At 45.0% G+C, this 17,499-nt stretch overlaps 1 long non-coding RNA gene across 3 annotated transcripts in view; it reads right to left on the bottom strand.

Annotated features, from left to right (window-relative positions):
• Positions 1-17,499, bottom strand: part of LOC134927374 (uncharacterized) — a 194,852-nt gene that overhangs the window by 145,593 nt on the left and 31,760 nt on the right. The window contains exon 3 of one of the 3 annotated variants that reach the window (XR_010177621.1): positions 5,780-6,536. The exons of the other annotated variants lie outside the window; for them this stretch is intronic. This is a non-coding gene — a long non-coding RNA (uncharacterized LOC134927374). Of the gene's footprint in view, positions 1-5,779; positions 6,537-17,499 lie in introns of those variants that run through there. 3 annotated transcript variants of the gene reach the window in all.

Below are 17,499 nucleotides of genomic sequence, written 5' to 3'. Positions count from 1 at the left end.
CACAAGGGCGTGCAAGGGATAAGCCCTTACGTAGCCCCTTATGACGGTGTGAAGAGCGCCCGTAAGGCTCGATGAATCACCTAGTTATTATTATTATTATTGTATGTTATATGAGAATTTAATCCAGATGCATCAATTGTTGCCAAAGTTGAATTTACAATGTGAATCTTTTATAACACCATTGCCAATTTCAGACAGAAGTCAAGTAAGTGTCCATTAAGTAAGAAAGACATATCTCCCAAAGTAAACTCTTGGCAGTTGTATCTCTGTCAATAGTGTCTACATGGGAAATCATATATATATATATATATTAATAGACTTGACTTCCTTTACTTCACAACATTTACCACTTACTGAAAGTTTCCCAAATTGAACAATATAGAGTGGGGCTAAATTAAATACACAAGGCCAGCCAGCACAGATTTAGAAGATGTAGAATTCTTGGCTCTAATTCCATGGAAATAAATGATGAGTGATACCAACCCACGCATGCTGTAATCATAACGGGACATGAAGAGTTTTCTTGGGAATTTAAAGAAATGACTTCCTGGGTCTTAGGTCAAAGTAATACAAACAAAGCAGTAAGATAAATGTTGAAATGTTATTTTTGTTTTTATCCAGTAGTAAAATGCAATGCAATTTGCTGCTATTATATGAGTGTTAATATTAATAAATTAATATTCCAGTTTGCATTTACAGAATTTTACTAATCATTAAGAAAGTATGTTTTATGAATATATAAACCCAAAAAATCAAGTGCAATATTGTATCTACAGTAATGAACAATAATTTAAACGTCGCTAAGAAGTGTAACAATCAGAAAGAGGACAGGGTGTAGTAGGAGGTAAGTTCTCGAAACGCGTGTCTTCTGCTGAAACTCCTTGTGCTAGTGTTCTACTAACGCTGCACTGATGCACAATTTGGTATGTGCCACATGATCTAACCCCTCCTGGCGCTATCTTGAATATTTTTTATCATTTTTTTATCATTTTGTACAGAGCACTGATTCTGTCCTGGTAGAATACCAGCAGTTTTGAGAATATAGTCACCGCCAACTACTCGGCTCAGTTTAGTGTCACCCTCAGCACCCTCTACTGTATGTCACCCACTCAGCTGTAGTCCAAGCTGTAAGTACTGACTGTTATAGAGTCCTTGAAATAGTGAACCCACATTTGTATTTCAAGGCTCATAGCAACTTGTTAGTAGAAACAGACAATTTCTAAATTTAACAGGTGGATTCAGTTCACAGCACCAGCTCTGCCTCACTCACATACAGGATAAGCTAGATTGACAGGTTTGGAATCTGTATTCCAAATGACTCCTAACATGACCCCCAACCTATCGCATGGCCACTTGAACAAACAATTTTTTTAAAGTAGCAGACAAGTTGTAGTGATTAGCCCAGCTGTGGCTTACAACAACAGACTCGGCTAAAACCTGGACTGGATTCCATTAGACCTGTTGCTGCTACTCCAATCCTGCAAAAGCTTGCCGTTCCACATTAACCTCATGTGGAATCATGCTGTCCCCGCCATACAACATTTAGTCTTGTCATAGGCACTGATAGTTTTGGTCATTTACTGTACATCCTCTTCTAAAATCAGCCACCAGTTCTTTAGTTTTTCCTCTATTGTTTGCTTGCCAAAAATTGGAACATTGTGCTGCTGTTTTAAAGACTGTCAGTAAAACTTGACCTAGAAAACCCTGTATGAATTGTGTAACCTGCCTGAGGTGGAAATAAAGTGAGTTGAACTGTTATCAGTTCTATGTGATTTGTGTCACAGTTGAGATAGTAGATAGATACTTTTACATTTTTAGGAATTCTGGTCACTTCAAACCTGACATGGGTTGTAAACAATGGCAATAACCAAAAAAAGTCCATTAACGCCTCTTTTTTATTTTTGCACATTTCAGGGTTGCAGGTGTGAGTAAAGCCACTCCCTAAAATTTTTACAGAATCTCAGTTAAGAGTGTTTTATCCTGTGGCATCAATGGGGGTAATTCAGACCTGATCGCTCGCTAGCCCAGGACTGAGTAAGTCCTGGGCATCTGAGTAGCCCAGGACTTACTCAGCCGCTGCGATCACTTCAACCTGTCCGGGGCAGGAATTGACGTCAGACAGCCGCCCTGCAAATGCTTGGACACGCCTGCGTTTTTCCAACCACTCCCAGAAAACGGTCAGTTGCCAACCACAAATACCTTCTTCCTGTAAATCTCCTTGCGATCGGCTGTGCGAATGGATTCTTCATAAAACAAATCGCACAGCAATGATCCGCTTTGTACCCGTGCGATGCACCTGCGCATTGCAGTGCATATGCATGCACAGTTCTGACCTGATCGCAGCACTGCAAAAAAAATGCTAGCGAGCGATCAGGTCTGAATTACCCCCAGAACTAGATGCTTCTAGATACACATATTTGTCTGCAGCATACATTACTTGCTGACTTTTCAGTTCTCCTCTCCAAGAGCAGCCCACAGATGGGATGCAGATGACCAATTTGGTGGGGGGGGGGGGGGCAAGCTCTTCACATACTTTTGCTCCACCTCTATCACTAACAAAATGGTGCAAATTACAGGTCCGTCATCGAGAATTGCATCATATTGGCCTAGTCTCTTTCCTATGTGCCCGCTATTCCCACTATTATCTCCCCATCCTGCCCACATCACTAGGAAGTGAGCAGGATGGAAGAGATCCTTCCACTCTTCTGGGGAGCTACCAGAAAAGTCGTGAAATTACCCATACCTTCCCGGAAGAGTAGATACATATGCTCTGCAGCAGTTGTTAATTTTATGCCCAAAGTAGTGTCTTAAATCATTTTACGCCCCCATAGTAGTGCCCTAGTTCACAAAATTTCACATAGTTCCCCAATACACATTATACCACATTGTAGTGCTCCTGGTTTACATTATGTCACATTGTAGTGCCCCAGTTCCTATTATGCCACATTGTATTGCTCTCAGCTTCCAAAATGCCACACAGTACCCTCAGATCTTATTATGCCACACAGTGCACCCAGCTCACATAATGCCACAGTGCACTGGCCCTGTTCATATTGCTGGGCTTTTGTTTATTTTACAACTAGTAGTGACCACTGAGTAATCAAAGTAATGTGTAGAAGTGGATGGTCGGGTGGGGAGTGAATTACCAAGTGATGTGGGGCACTTGTCAGCTCTGCTAGGGACAGCAGTAAAAATTCTGTCATAATTAGTACATCATGGTCTAGTTCCCTATAATGGATGTGCATGAGGATGTCTGCAGCCAGGGAGCCTCTTGTGTATTGAGTTTCCTGGTTCAGTCAGAGGAAGCTGACCAAAACCATTCTCTCCTATGTCGTTCTTTGAGAGGTACGTTGGACTGTGGCAGGTGGTAGGCTTTAATGAACAGATGCATTTTCAGGTCACTTTTGAATCGCTGCAGGGGATAGACATTCAGACAGGGCGTGGGAGTGAATTTCAGAACATAGGAGCAGCATGGGAGAAGTTCTGGATTCAAGAGTGGGGGTCGCTAATCAGAGAAGAGGCAAAGCAACGATCACAGTAGGAGCATCTGTTAAATGGACTTGTATACGGAAGGAGCCCACTATCATCAGGATAATGGAAGACAGGTTCTGTGGGCATGTTGGTACACAGATCAACATGAAATGTCAACACTGACAACTGAAGCATCATCACATAACACAAGAAAAGCAAACTTGAATCTACAACACTTACTGAACACTCAGCATTTTAAAATACGCAACAATCAGGACAAAGAAACCTACCAAGTATTGCGCCATCGCAGCTTTTCCCCATGGTGATTTACAGTGAATCGCGCCATCACACAGCTTCATGAGAGTTGCGGAAGGGATCCAGAAGAGTTTCCTTCTTTCCCAGGATCTGTACTCTCCCAGAAATTCTGAGAGAGTAGGCAAGTATAGTCAAGACACAGGGGCAGGACAGTAGGAGATGCTGTTAAGATTCCAGCTGTCAGGATACCAGCAGTCAGAATGCCAACGCCGGAATCCCAACAGCCATCAGAATGCTGAAACTGGAATCCCAGCAAGGTCAGGAGACTGATGCCGGCATCCCGACCGTAAGTATGGCGGGTTAGGGTTAGAGCCAGGGGGGGTTAGGTTTAGGCATCACCTGGGGGGGGGGGGTTAGAGTTAGGCTGTGGAGAGGGCGGTTAGGAACAACTGAGGGGAGGTTAGATTTAGGCAATAAGGGGAGGGTTAGGCTGCAGGGCGGGGGGGGGTTTCGGCACCATCGGGGGGAAGTTAGGGTCAGGCACTAAGGGGGAAGGTTAGGGTTAGACTGCAGAAAGGGAGGGTTAGGGGGTAGGGGAGAGGGGGGAACAGTCTTACCTCCCCCTGTCGCAGAGCTAGACTAAGGCTTCGAGGGGCCTGGGGTACTAAAAACAGGGGGCCCTAAGGTCTAAAAGACTAAAATCATAATATAATCCCAATAGCAGTACAATAGTCTGGGTGCCCTTATACTCCTTAAAAATGGATATTATATGTATATATATATATATATATATATATATATATATATATACCAACCTAGTGTGACACTCGAAGAGAATGTAACACATTGGAACGTTGATATATTGCAAACTGGTATAGTGTGATATATATATATATATTAGTGATGTGCACCGGAAATTTTTCGGGTTTTGAGTTTTGGTTTTGGATTCGGTTCCGCGGCCGTGTTTTGGATTCGGACGTGTTTTGGTAAAACCTCCCTGAAAATTTTTTGTCGGATTCGGGTGTGTTTTGGATTCGGGTGTTTTTTTACAAAAAACCCTCAATAACAGCTTAAATCATAGCATTTGGGGGTCATTTTGATCACATAGTATTATTAACCTCAATAACCATAATTTCCACTCATTTTCAGTCTATTCTGAACACCTCACACCTCACAATATTATTTTTAGTCCTAAAATTTGCACCGAGGTCGCTGGATGGCTAAGCTAAGCGACACAAGTGGCCGACACAAACACCTGGCCCATCTAGGAATGGCACTGCAGTGTCAGGCAGGATGTCACTTCAAAAAAATAGTCCCCAAACCACATGATGCAAAGAAAAAAAGAGGCGCACCAAGGTCGCTGTGTGACTAAGCTAAGCGACACAAGTGGCCGACACAAACACCTGGCCCATCTAGGAGTGGCACTGCAGTGTCAGACAGGATGGCACTTAAAAAAAATAGTCCCCAAACAGCACATGATGCAAAAAAAAAAAAGAGGCGCACCAAGGTCGCTGTGTGGCCAAGCGACCCAAGTGGCCGACACAAACACCTGGCCCATCTAGGAGTGGCACTGCAGTGTCAGGCAGGATGGCACTTCAAAAAAATTGTCCCCAAACAGCACATGATGCAAAGAAAAAAAGAGGCGCAATGAGGTAGCTGTGTGACTAAGCTAAGCGACCCAAGTTACCGACACAAACACCTGGCCCATCTAGGAGTGGCACTGCAGTGTCAGGCAGGATGGCACTTCAAAAAAATAGTCCCCAAACAGCACATGATGCAAAGAAAAAAAGAGGCGCACCAAGGTCGCTGTGTGACTAAGCTAAGCGACACAAGTGGCCGAGACAAACACCTGGCCCATCTAGGAGTGGCACTGCGGTGTCAGACAGGATGGCACTTCAAAAAAATAGTCCCCAAACAGCACATACGATTGAATAAGAAGAGAGGTCGCGCTATAGAGCCAATTAATTGTTCCACACCATTCTCAATTGTAAATATTTATTTAAAACATATAACCATATAAAAACATATATATATATATATTATTTTTGTGATATTAAGATCTGGTGTGGTCACAACACCCTCAACTACATAACAATTATAAAAAGATGGTTCTCTTTCATAAAAATAAGTGTGCTGAATAGTAAAATGTCCAGACTGGCAAAAAATTATGCCACAAGTTCAGTCCGTAATAGGATCCTCCGTATTAATTTGCACCCAATGATAGAGTCCAGAGGACACTGATATTTTTGTCCAAAGACTGTGTACCACAAATGTAAAGAGTCACAGGTACCTTTGCTCACTCTGTCCCTTGTGCTTATAATACGGGACCTGTTTGCCAGTTTGAGGAGCTTTAAGTGTGGCCCGAGCGTCCCCGGGATTGCACAGTGTAATAAACAACTGTTACCTGTGGATCGTAGCGGTGTGGTGCAAATGAGTTGGCGGCTTCTGTCCGTATGGCAGGATGAATCACACTGATGGGAGGTTTCAGTACGGGCAGCCCGACAGTTCCAACGAGCGGGCTAACACTGTTGCTAAAACCCGCTCGAGCGGTCAGCCGTACAGCCGCTCCGGCTTCCAGGAAACACTGTTCTCTCCGGCACCGAGTGATAGTAACTTCCACGGTTTGCTGGTAACAGGTGCCGAGTGTTCTGGAAATGCCGGGCGAAGGTCTGAACTATTCAGCAATCACTTAATCAGGGAGTCCTAGACGCGTTTCGTAACATCCAGTTACTTCTTCCATAGGCGGTACTCCCAATTGTTCACAGAGGGTCCTTTTATATGCTGATTTTCATCTTGTGAAGATAGCACACCTGTTTCAATTCAGGGAAGGTTCTCCTAATTATCTATCAGCCACTGCAGATATTCACGAACAGGCTCTTTCTATCTAACACATTGCACAGTAGATTATACCGGATCACAAGAGCGACATTTAACAAAATTAATCAATAAGGATATTTACACACCTATATTTTGTCAGAAATACATCTGTATTAGAATGTTAACTTTAGAAAAAGGCTGAGTTCACGTGTTAAAACTAAAATATACCTAGTGCGATGGATCAACATAAATATATATATAAAAATACATTTATTCATACACACATATGCATATACCCACATGTATACAATTATATAGTCTGCATACATATACGTACACATACGAGTGCCCAAGAACAGGCACACAAAAACATATTAAGCGGTCCTAGTTGGTACTATAATAACTTCAAATATATGAACCATAAACAAATTATGTACGTATTTATTTTCCTAATAAATCCAATCTCTGAAGTATAAACATAAAACACAAAGATAATCTTCATATTTATTTTTTATTATTAAGGACAAAATACCCGAAAAAATTGATTATATCTAGCCCTAAGAATATTTAGGTACTCACAATAAATTTATTATAGCTTGTTTTAAGTTGTGATTAATATCACTATCCAACCATCCCTACTTTGGGACTAAAATTTTTTAATATATCAGAACAACCAAATAAGGAATTATCCAATATTACTCAGATGGTATCCTATCTACTAATCGAACAAAGTAATAATAAGCTCACTTTAGATGGATTACTTCACATGAACACACAAGAGGCAATAAATTAAGAGGATAGAGGATAATATCAAATTAATTAACATAATAAGCCAGAAAATTATGCAGGGTTAGGACAAATTCTAAGAACGTTGGAAACAATTCTATAGTGTCCTCCCCAGTGTTCTTATAAGGTTATGGGTCTATTTCAATATACTCATTGAGTCCTTCTGGTACAAGGGTCCCTAGTGTATGAATCCAATAATTTTCACGTGTGCATAGTTTTCTATATCTGTCGCAATGAGGTAGCTGTGTGACTAAGCTAAGCGACACAAGTGGCCGACACAAACACCTGGCCCATCTAGGAATGGCATTGCAGTTTTCTAGCGAGAGGATGAGTGCTTCCATCCTCATGTGAATCTGAACCACTAGCCATGAACATAGGCCAGGGCCTCAGCCGTTCCTTGCCACTCCGTGCCGTAAATGGCATATTGGCACGTTTACGCTTCTCATCAGATGCTTTCAATTTTGATTTTTGGGTCATTTTACTGAACTTTTGTTTTTTGGATTTTACATGCTCTCTACTATGACATTGAGCATCGGCCTTGGCAGACGACGTTGATGGCATTTCATCGTCTCGGCCATGACTAGTTGCAGCAGCTTCAGCACGAGGTGGAAGTGGATCTTGATCTTTCCCTATTTTAACCTCCACATTTTTGTTCTCCATTTTTTAATGTGTGGAATTATATGCCAGTATCAATAGCAATGGCCTACTACTATATATACTGCGCACAACTGAAATGCACCACAGGTATGGATGGATAGTATACTTGACGACACAGAGGTAGGTAGAGCAGTGGCCTTCCGTACCGTACTGCTATATATACTGGTGGTCACTGTCAGCAAACTGCAAACCTAAAATGCACCACAGGTATAGAATCTAGATGGATAGTATACTTGACGACACAGAGGTAGGTAGAGCAGTGGCCTTCCGTACCGTACTGCTATATATACTGGTGGTCACTGTCAGCAAACTGCAAAACTAAAATGCACCACAGGTATATAATCTAGATGGATAGTATACTTGACGACACAGAGGTAGGTAGAGCAGTGGCCTTCCGTACCGTACTGCTATATATACTGGTGGTCACTGTCAGCAAAACTCTGCACTGTACTCCTCCTATATAATACTGCTGGTCCCCAGTCCCCACAATAAAGCAGTGTGAGCACAGATATATGCAGCACACTGAGCACAGATATGGAGTGTTTTTCAGGCAGACAATGTATACTGGTGGTCACTGGTCAGCAAAACTCTGCACTGTACTCCTCCTATATAATATACTGGTGGTCCCCAGTCCCCACAATAAAGCAGTGTGAGCACAGATATATGCAGCACACTGAGCACAGATATGGAGTGTTTTTCAGGCAGACAACGTATACTGGTGGTCACTGTCAGCAAAACTCTGCACTGTACTCCTCCTATATAATACTGCTGGTCCCCAGTCCCCACAATAAAGCAGGGTGAGCACAGATATATGCAGCACACTGAGCACAGATATGGAGTGTTTTTCAGGCAGACAACGTATACTGGTGGTCACTGGTCAGCAAAACTCTGCACTGTACTCCTCCTATATAATATACTGTGGTCCCCAGTCCCCACAATAAAGCAGTGTGAGCACAGATATATGCAGCACACTGAGCACAGATATGGAGTATTTTTCAGGCAGACAACGTATACTGGTGATCACTGTCAGCAAAACTGCACTGTACTCCTATATAATACTGCTGGTCCCCAGTCCCCACAATAAAGTAGTGTGAGCACAGATATATGCAGCACACTGAGCACAGATATGGAGTGTTTTTCAGGCAGACAACGTATACTGGTGGTCACTGTCAGCAAAACTCTGCACTGTACTCCTCCTATATAATATACTGGTGGTCCCCAGTCCCCACAATAAAGCAGTGTGAGCACAGATATATGCAGCACACTGAGCACAGATATGGAGTGTTTTTCAGGCAGACAACGTATACTGGTGGTCACTGTCAGCAAAACTCTGCACTGTACTCCTCCTATATAATATACTGGTGGTCCCCAGTCCCCACAATAAAGCAGTGTGAGCACAGATATATGCAGCACACTGAGCACAGATATGGAGTGTTTTTCAGGCAGACAATGTATACTGGTGGTCACTGTCAGCAAAACTCTGCACTGTACTCCTCCTATATAATACAGCTGCTCCCCAGTCCCCACAATTAAACAGTGTGAGCAGATATATTCAGCACACTGAGCACAGATATGGAGTGTTTTTCAGGCAGACAACGTATACTGGTGGTCACTGTCAGCAAAACTCTGCACTGTACTCCTCCTATATAATACTGCTGGTCCCCAGTCCCCACAATAAAGCAGTGTGAGCACAGATATATGCAGCACACTGAGCACAGATATGGAGTGTTTTTCAGGCAGACAACGTATACTGGTGGTCACTGTCAGCAAAACTCTGCACTGTACTCCTCCTATATAATGTACTGGTGGTCCCCAGTCCCCACAATAAAGCAGTGTGAGCACAGATATATGCAGCACACTGAGCACAGATATGGAGTGTTTTTCAGGCAGACAACGTATACTGGTGGTCACTGTCAGCAAAACTCTGCACTGTACTCCTCCTATATAATGTACTGGTGGTTCCCAGTCCCCACAATAAAGCAGTGTGAGCACAGATATATGCAGCACACTGAGCACAGATATGGAGTGTTTTTCAGGCAGACAACGTATACTGGTGGTCACTGTCAGCAAAACTCTGCACTGTACTCCTCCTATATAATACAGCTGCTCCCCAGTCCCCACAATAAAGCAGTGTGAGCACAGATATATGCAGCACACTGAGCACAGATATGGAGTGTTTTTCAGGCAGACAATGTATACTGGTGGTCACTGTCAGCAAAACTCTGCACTGTACTCCTCCTATATAATACAGCTGCTCCCCAGTCCCCACAATTAAGCAGTGTGAGCAGATATATGCAGCACACTGAGCACAGATATGGAGTGTTTTTCAGGCAGACAACGTATACTGGTGGTCACTGTCAGCAAAACTCTGCACTGTACTCCTCCTATATAATGTACTGGTGGTCCCCAGTCCCCACAATAAAGCAGTGTGAGCACAGATATATGCAGCACACTGAGCACAGATATGGAGTGTTTTTCAGGCAGACAACGTATACTGGTGGTCACTGTCAGCAAAACTCTGCACTGTACTCCTCCTATATAATACAGCTGCTCCCCAGTCCCCACAATAAAGCAGTGTGAGCACAGATATATGCAGCACACTGAGCACAGATATGGAGTGTTTTTCAGGCAGACAACGTATACTGGTGGTCACTGTCAGCAAAACTCTGCACTGTACTCCTCCTATATAATACTGCTGGTCCCCAGTCCCCACAATAAAGCAGTGTGAGCACAGATATATGCAGCACACTGAGCACAGATATGGAGTGTTTTTCAGGCAGACAACGTATACTGGTGGTCACTGTCAGCAAAACTCTGCACTGTACTCCTCCTATATAATGTACTGGTGGTCCCCAGTCCCCACAATAAAGCAGTGTGAGCACAGATATATGCAGCACACTGAGCACAGATATGGAGTGTTTTTCAGGCAGACAACGTATACTGGTGGTCACTGTCAGCAAAACTCTGCACTGTACTCCTCCTATATAATACAGCTGCTCCCCAGTCCCCACAATTAAGCAGTGTGAGCACAGATATATGCAGCACACTGAGCACAGATATGGAGTGTTTTTCAGGCAGACAACGTATACTGATGGTCACTGTCAGCAAAACTCTGCACTGTACTCCTCCTATATAATACAGCTGCTCCCCAGTCCTCACAATTAAGCAATAAGCACAAATATTTGCATCAACATTAATAAACGGAGAGGACGCCAGCCACGTCCTCTCCGTAACATTTCCAATGCACGAGTGAAAATAGTGGCGACGCGCGGCTGCTTATATAGAATCCGAATCTCGCGAGAATCCGACAGCGGGATGATGACGTTCTGGCGCGCTCGGGTTAACCGAGCCATACGGGAGAATCCGAGTATGCCTCGGACCCGTGTAAAATGGGTGAAGTTCGGGGGGGTTCGGTTTCCGAGGAACTGAACCCGCTCATGACTAATATATATATACATATATATATTGTTCATAGGTGGTAAAACTTTTGCGCCTTCAGTGCTTTTTACAGTTAAATGAAGTTCTTATATGCGTACCAGAAATCCCAGAAAAATTTGCCTGTAGTAGGTCTTTCTTGGGTATTCGTCCTCTATCCCTTGTAGCAGTGTAGATGTGCTCGTCAAATGCAGTATTTAATTACACAGGGAGAGGAGGAATGTGTCAGTATCTTGTACTGTCAGAATTAATAAAGTGACTTCGTGCAATCACAAAAAAGTGCCAAGTGCCCAGTGCAAGGTGCAACTTTGTTAAAAAATATTATAGCAAATCGTGCTTTGAGCGATAAATAAATTAGTAAATAGTGAGTGTTTAGCAAGAAAATGGTAGTGGTTTATGAGACAACTCACTTTTTTTTTACTTCTTTATATATGGAAGGAGGGGGGTTAAGGGTTCAGGTGTCCACCGGAGTTTCCACAGCCATACGCTGTACCTTAAGACCAAGTATGCCCCATAGAAAAAAAACTCTGATAGTGTAATACAATTTTTAACAGAGTTTAATAGACTTTACAAACAGAAAAAAAGGTAAAAAATGGACTCGTACAATATAAAAGATGAAATCAAGCTTATCTGAATTTACATCTATGGAGAGGTAGGATCATGTATATATATGCACAAATATAACTCTATATATATATATATAGAGAGAGAGAGAGAGAGCTAGCCCCTGAGGAAAACTACCAGAGTGTGGCTGAAACGGCTATCGGGCCTCTGTTTGTATTCCTTTGCTACTGATGGACTGAATAAATCCTCTTCTGCTAAAACGTGAGTGCTGATCCTGCATTATTTTCAAAGCTACATTGAAAAGTGAGTGTCAATATTTAACTTTTTTGGACCCTGCACCACGACCGTTGGTATTTTGTTAACCCTTGCCAGTGTGCTGTTTTGCTTCTTGGACATATATATATATATATTTCTCCTTCGTCCTAGAGGATGCTGGGGACTCCAAAAGGACCATGGGGTATAGACGGGATCCGCAGGAGACATGGGCACTTTAAGACTTTAAATGGGTGTGAACTGGCTCCTCCCTCTATGTCCCTCCTCCAGACCTCAGTTAGATTCTGTGCCCAGAGAGACTGGACACACACTAGGGGAGCTCTACAGAGTTTCTCTAGAAAATACTTTAGTTAGGTTTTTTATTTTCAGGGAGCACTGCTGGCAACAGGCTCCCTGCTTCGTGGGACTGAGGGGAGGGAAGCAGACCTACTTCTGCGAGTTCAAAGGCTCTGCTTCTTAGGCTTCAGGACACCATTAGCTCCAGAGGGTCCGATCACTTGGTGCGCCTAGCTGCTTGTTCCCGGAGCCGCGCCGCCGTCCTCCTCACAGAGCCTGAAGAGAGAAGCCGGGTGAGTAGCAGAAGCAAGAAGACTTCAGAAGCGGCAGAAGACTTCTGATCTTCGGAGGTACCACGCAGCGGTAGCGCTGCGCGCCATTGCTCCCACACACTAACGGCACTATATGGGTGCAGGGCGCAGGGGGGGGGGGCAGCAATTAAACCTTGCCGCCCCTGGGCAGCAATTAAACCTTGTTTGGGGACTGGCACGACAGTATACAGTGCATAGGCACTGTATACAGACCCCCGCCAGTATAAATAAAAGCGGGACACAAGCGCGCCATGTAGGGGGCGGGGCTTCGTCCTCCAGCTCTAATCAGCGCCATTTTCTCTTCACAGCAAGCTGCAGAGACGCTGGTCCTGGCCCTTCACTTCTGTCTCAACTAACAGGGTGCAAAAGCAGGGGGGGGCACAGTATATTTGGCGTTGTATTTATTTACATATAAAAGCGCTGCTAGGTCTGGGGTTTTTTGTATATTCCTTCAGACCGGGTGAGGCGCTGGGTGTGAGCTGGCAAACTCCCCTTCTGTCTCTCTGAAGGGCCTTACTGTGGGTCTGTCCCCTATAGCACAGTGTGATAGTGGCTGTCGGTACGCGTGTGATGACATGTCTGAGGCTGGATGCTCTTCCCAGGAGGAAGCTGGTGGGGGGGCAGAACAGAATGTGGGAGTGACTCCGTCAGCACCGCCGACTGCTGATTGGGTAGATATGTGGAATGTTTTAAATGCAAGTGTGGCTTTGTTGCATAAGAGGTTAGACAGATCTGAGTCTCAGAACCAAGCATGGAGACAATCCATGGGAGATGTTTTGTCACAAACTCAGACTTCAGGGTCACAGAAACGACCGTTTACCCAGATAGCAGATACAGATACCGACACGGATTCGGACTCCAGTGTCGACTATAATGATGCCAAGTTGAATCCCAAACTGGCTAAGAGCATTCAGTACATGATTGTGGCGATAAAGGACGTGTTACATATCACTGAGGACCCAGCTGTCCCTGAGACAAGGGTCTGTATGTTTAAAGGAAAGAAACCTGAGGTAACGTTTCCTCCCTCTCATGAACTTAACGATCTTTTTGAAAAGGCTTGGGAAGCTCCTGACAAAAAGTGGCTGATTCCCAGGAGAATTTCTATGGCATACCCGTTTCCCTCTGAGGATAGGTTAGGGTAGGAGTCAACTCCCACGGTGGACAAAGCTTGTCCAAAAAGGTGGCGCTACCATCCCCTGACACGGCAGTCCTTAAAAATCCTGCAGATCGTAAACAGGAAACTACCTTGAAATCTATTTATGTCACTACGGGGACGCTGCTCAGGCCGGCCGTAGCATCGGCATGGGTGAGTGGCGCGATTGAAAGATGGGCAGATAACTTGTCATCTGACATAGACACCCTGGATAGGGATAGCGTGCTTTTGATGCTGGGTCATATCAAGGACGCTGCAGTCTATCTAAGGGAGGCTGCGAGAGATATTGGCCTCTTGGGATCAAGGGCCAATGCCATGGCAATCTCGGCTAGGAGGGCGTTGTGGACTCATCAATGGAATGGTGATGCTGATTCTAAAAAGGCTATGGAGACTCTGCCCTATAAAGGTGGAGTTTTGTTTGGTGAGGGCCTCGCGGACCTGGTTTCTACAGCTACCACGGGTAAGTCTTCTTTTCTGCCGTTTGTCCCTCCACAGCAAAAGAAAACGCGTCACTATCAGATGCAGTCCTTTCGGTCTAATAAATTCAAAAAAGGACGAGGGTCCTCCTTGCCTGCTGCTAGAGGCAAGGGAAGGGGAAAAAGATCGCCGGCTGTGGCAAGCTCCCAGGAGCAGAAGTCCTCCCCGGCTTTGCTAAGTCCACCACATGACGCTGGGGCTCCCATGCGGGAGTCCGCACCGGTGGTGGCGCGTCTTCAGCTCTTCAGTCAGGTCTGGGTTCACTCGGGTCTGGATCCTTGGGTGCTGGAAATTGTGACCCAAGGATACAAACTGGAGTTTCAAGACGTGCCCCCACACCGATTTTTCAAATCGGCCTTGCCAGTTTCTCTTCCGGAAAGGGAGGTGGTGTGTGCTGCAATACACAAGCTCTGTCAGCAGCAAGTCGTTGTTGCGATACCCCCGTCACAACCGGGGGAAGGGTTTTATTCAAGCCTTTTCGTGGTCCCGAAGCCGGATGGCTCGGTCAGACCGATTCTGAACTTAAAATCCTTCAATCTGTTTTTAAAAAGATTCAAATTCAAGATGGAATCTCTCCGAGCAGTGATCTCCAGTCTGGAAGGGGGGGATTTTATGGTGTCAGTCAACATAAAGGATGCTTACCTGCATGTCCCCATATATCCTCCTCATCAGGCGTACCTGTGGTTCGCTGTTCAGTATTGTCATTACCAGTTTCAGACGTTGCCGTTTGGTCTTACTACGGCCTCGAGGATTTTCACCAAGGTAATGGCGGAAATGATGGTGCTCCTGCGCAAGCAAGGGGTCACAATTATCCCGTACTTGGACGATCTCCTGATAAATGCGAGATCAAAGGAGCAGTTACTAAAAAACGTTGCGCTCTCCCTGACAGTTCTGCAACTACATGGCTGGCTCCTAAATTTGCCAAAGTCACAGTTGATTCCGACAACACGGCTGTCGTTCTTGGGCATGATTCTGGACACAGAACTACAGAGAGTTTTTCTCCCGTTGGTAAAATCTCAGGAAATCCAGAACATGGTCAAGGGAATTCTGAAACCGGCAAGAGTGTCGATTCATCAACACACAGGGGGAAAATATCCAGGGAAAATGGTCGAGCCAAGAGGCTTGTTTGCACATAAACATTCTGTAATTAAGGGCCATTTACAATGGCCTTGTACAAGCGGAACATCTGCTTCGCGGCCTACCTGTCCTGATTCAGTCGGACAACAGAACAGCGGTGGCGCACATAAACCGCCAAGGCGGAACAAGAAGCAGAGCGGCGATGGAGGAGGCCACAAGGATTCTTCGCTGGGCGGAAAAACATACAAGCGCTCTGTCAGCAGTCTTCATTCCAGGCGTGGACAACTGGGAAGCAGACTTCCTCAGCAGACACGATCTCCATCCAGGAGAGTGGGGTCTTCATCAAGAGGTCTTTGCAGAAGTGACAAGTCGTTGGGGACTTCCTCAAATAGACATGATGGCGTCATGCCTCAACAAGAAGCTTCAGACGTATTGTTCCAGGTCGAGGGACCCTCAAGCGATAGCAGTGGACACACTAGTGACACCGTGGGTGTTTCAGTTGGTCTGTGTTCCCTCCACTTCCACTCATCCCAAAGGTGTTAAGGATCATAAGAAGAACAAGGGTCCAGGCGATACTCGTTGTTCCAGATTGGCCACGGAGGGCCTGGTATCCGGATCTTCAGGAATTGCTCCAAGGAGATCCCTGGCCTCTGTTACAGCAGGGGCCGTGCGTGTTCCAGGACTTACCGCAGTTGCGTTTGATGGCATGGCGGTTGAACGCCAAATCTTAGCTCGAAAGGGTATTCCCGGAGAGGTCATCCCCACTCTACTGAAAGCTAGAAAGGAGGTAACGGCGACGCATTACCACCGTATTTGGAGAAAATATGTGTCTTGGTGCGAATCCAAGAAGGCTCCTCAGGAAGAATTTCAGCTGGGTCGGTTTCTCCATTTTTTGCAAGCTGGTGTGGAGGCGGGCCTAAAGTTAGGATCTATTAAGCTGCAGATTTCGGCCTTATCAATTTTCTTTCAAAGGGAATTGGCCTCGCTTCCAGAAGTACAGACTTTCGTGAAGGGCGTGCTGCACATCCAACCTCCATTTGTGTCCCCAGTGGCACCGTGGGACCTTAACGTGGTATTACAGTTCCTTACGTCACATTGGTTTGAACCTTTGCAAAAGGTTGAGTTGAAATTTCTCACTTGGAAAGTGGTCATGCTATTGGCCTTGGCGTCCGCGAGGTGGGTGTCGGAATTGGCGGCTTTGTCTCACAAAATCCCCTACTTGGTTTTCCATGTAGATAGAGCGGAATTGAAGACTCGTCAACAATTCTCACCAAAAGTGGTTTCTTCATTTCACATGAACCAACCTATTGTAGTTCCTGTGGCTTCTGAAGCCTTGGGTGATTCAAAGTCTCTCGATGTGGTCAGAGCTTTGAAAATTTATGTAGCCAGAATGGCTCGTATCAGGAAAACAGAGGCGCTGTTTGTCCTGTGTGCTTCCAACAAGATTGGGGCTCCTGCTTCTAAGAAGACTATTACACGCTGGATTTGTAATACGATTCAGCATGCTCATTCTACGACTGGTTTGCAGTTACCGAAATCGGTGAAAGCCCATTCCACTAGGAAGGTGGGCTCGTCTTGGGCGGCTGCCCGGGGTGTCTCGGCGTTACAACTTTGCCGAGCAGCTACTTGGTCGGGTTCAAACATTTTTGCAAAATTCTACAAGTTTGATACCCTGGCTGATGAGGACCTCATGTTTGCTCAATCGGTGCTGCAGAGTCATCTGCACTCTCCCGCCCGGTCTGGAGCTTTGGTATAGACCCCATGGTCCTTTTGGAGTCCCCAGCATCCTCTAGGACGAAGGAGAAAATAGGATTTTAATACTTACCGGTAAATCCTTTTCTCTTAGTCCATTGAGGATGCTGGGCGCCCGTCCCAGTGCGGACCCTATCTGCAGTACTTGTTATTAGTTATTGCTTTTGTTACACAAGGGTTGTGTTTGGTTCAATC

This window comes from Pseudophryne corroboree, chromosome 5 (assembly GCF_028390025.1).
Source record: "Pseudophryne corroboree isolate aPseCor3 chromosome 5, aPseCor3.hap2, whole genome shotgun sequence".
Classification (NCBI taxonomy): Eukaryota; Metazoa; Chordata; class Amphibia; order Anura; family Myobatrachidae; genus Pseudophryne; species Pseudophryne corroboree.
Note: the sequence above shows the minus strand (reverse complement) of the source record. Positions and strands in the feature narration are given on the sequence as shown.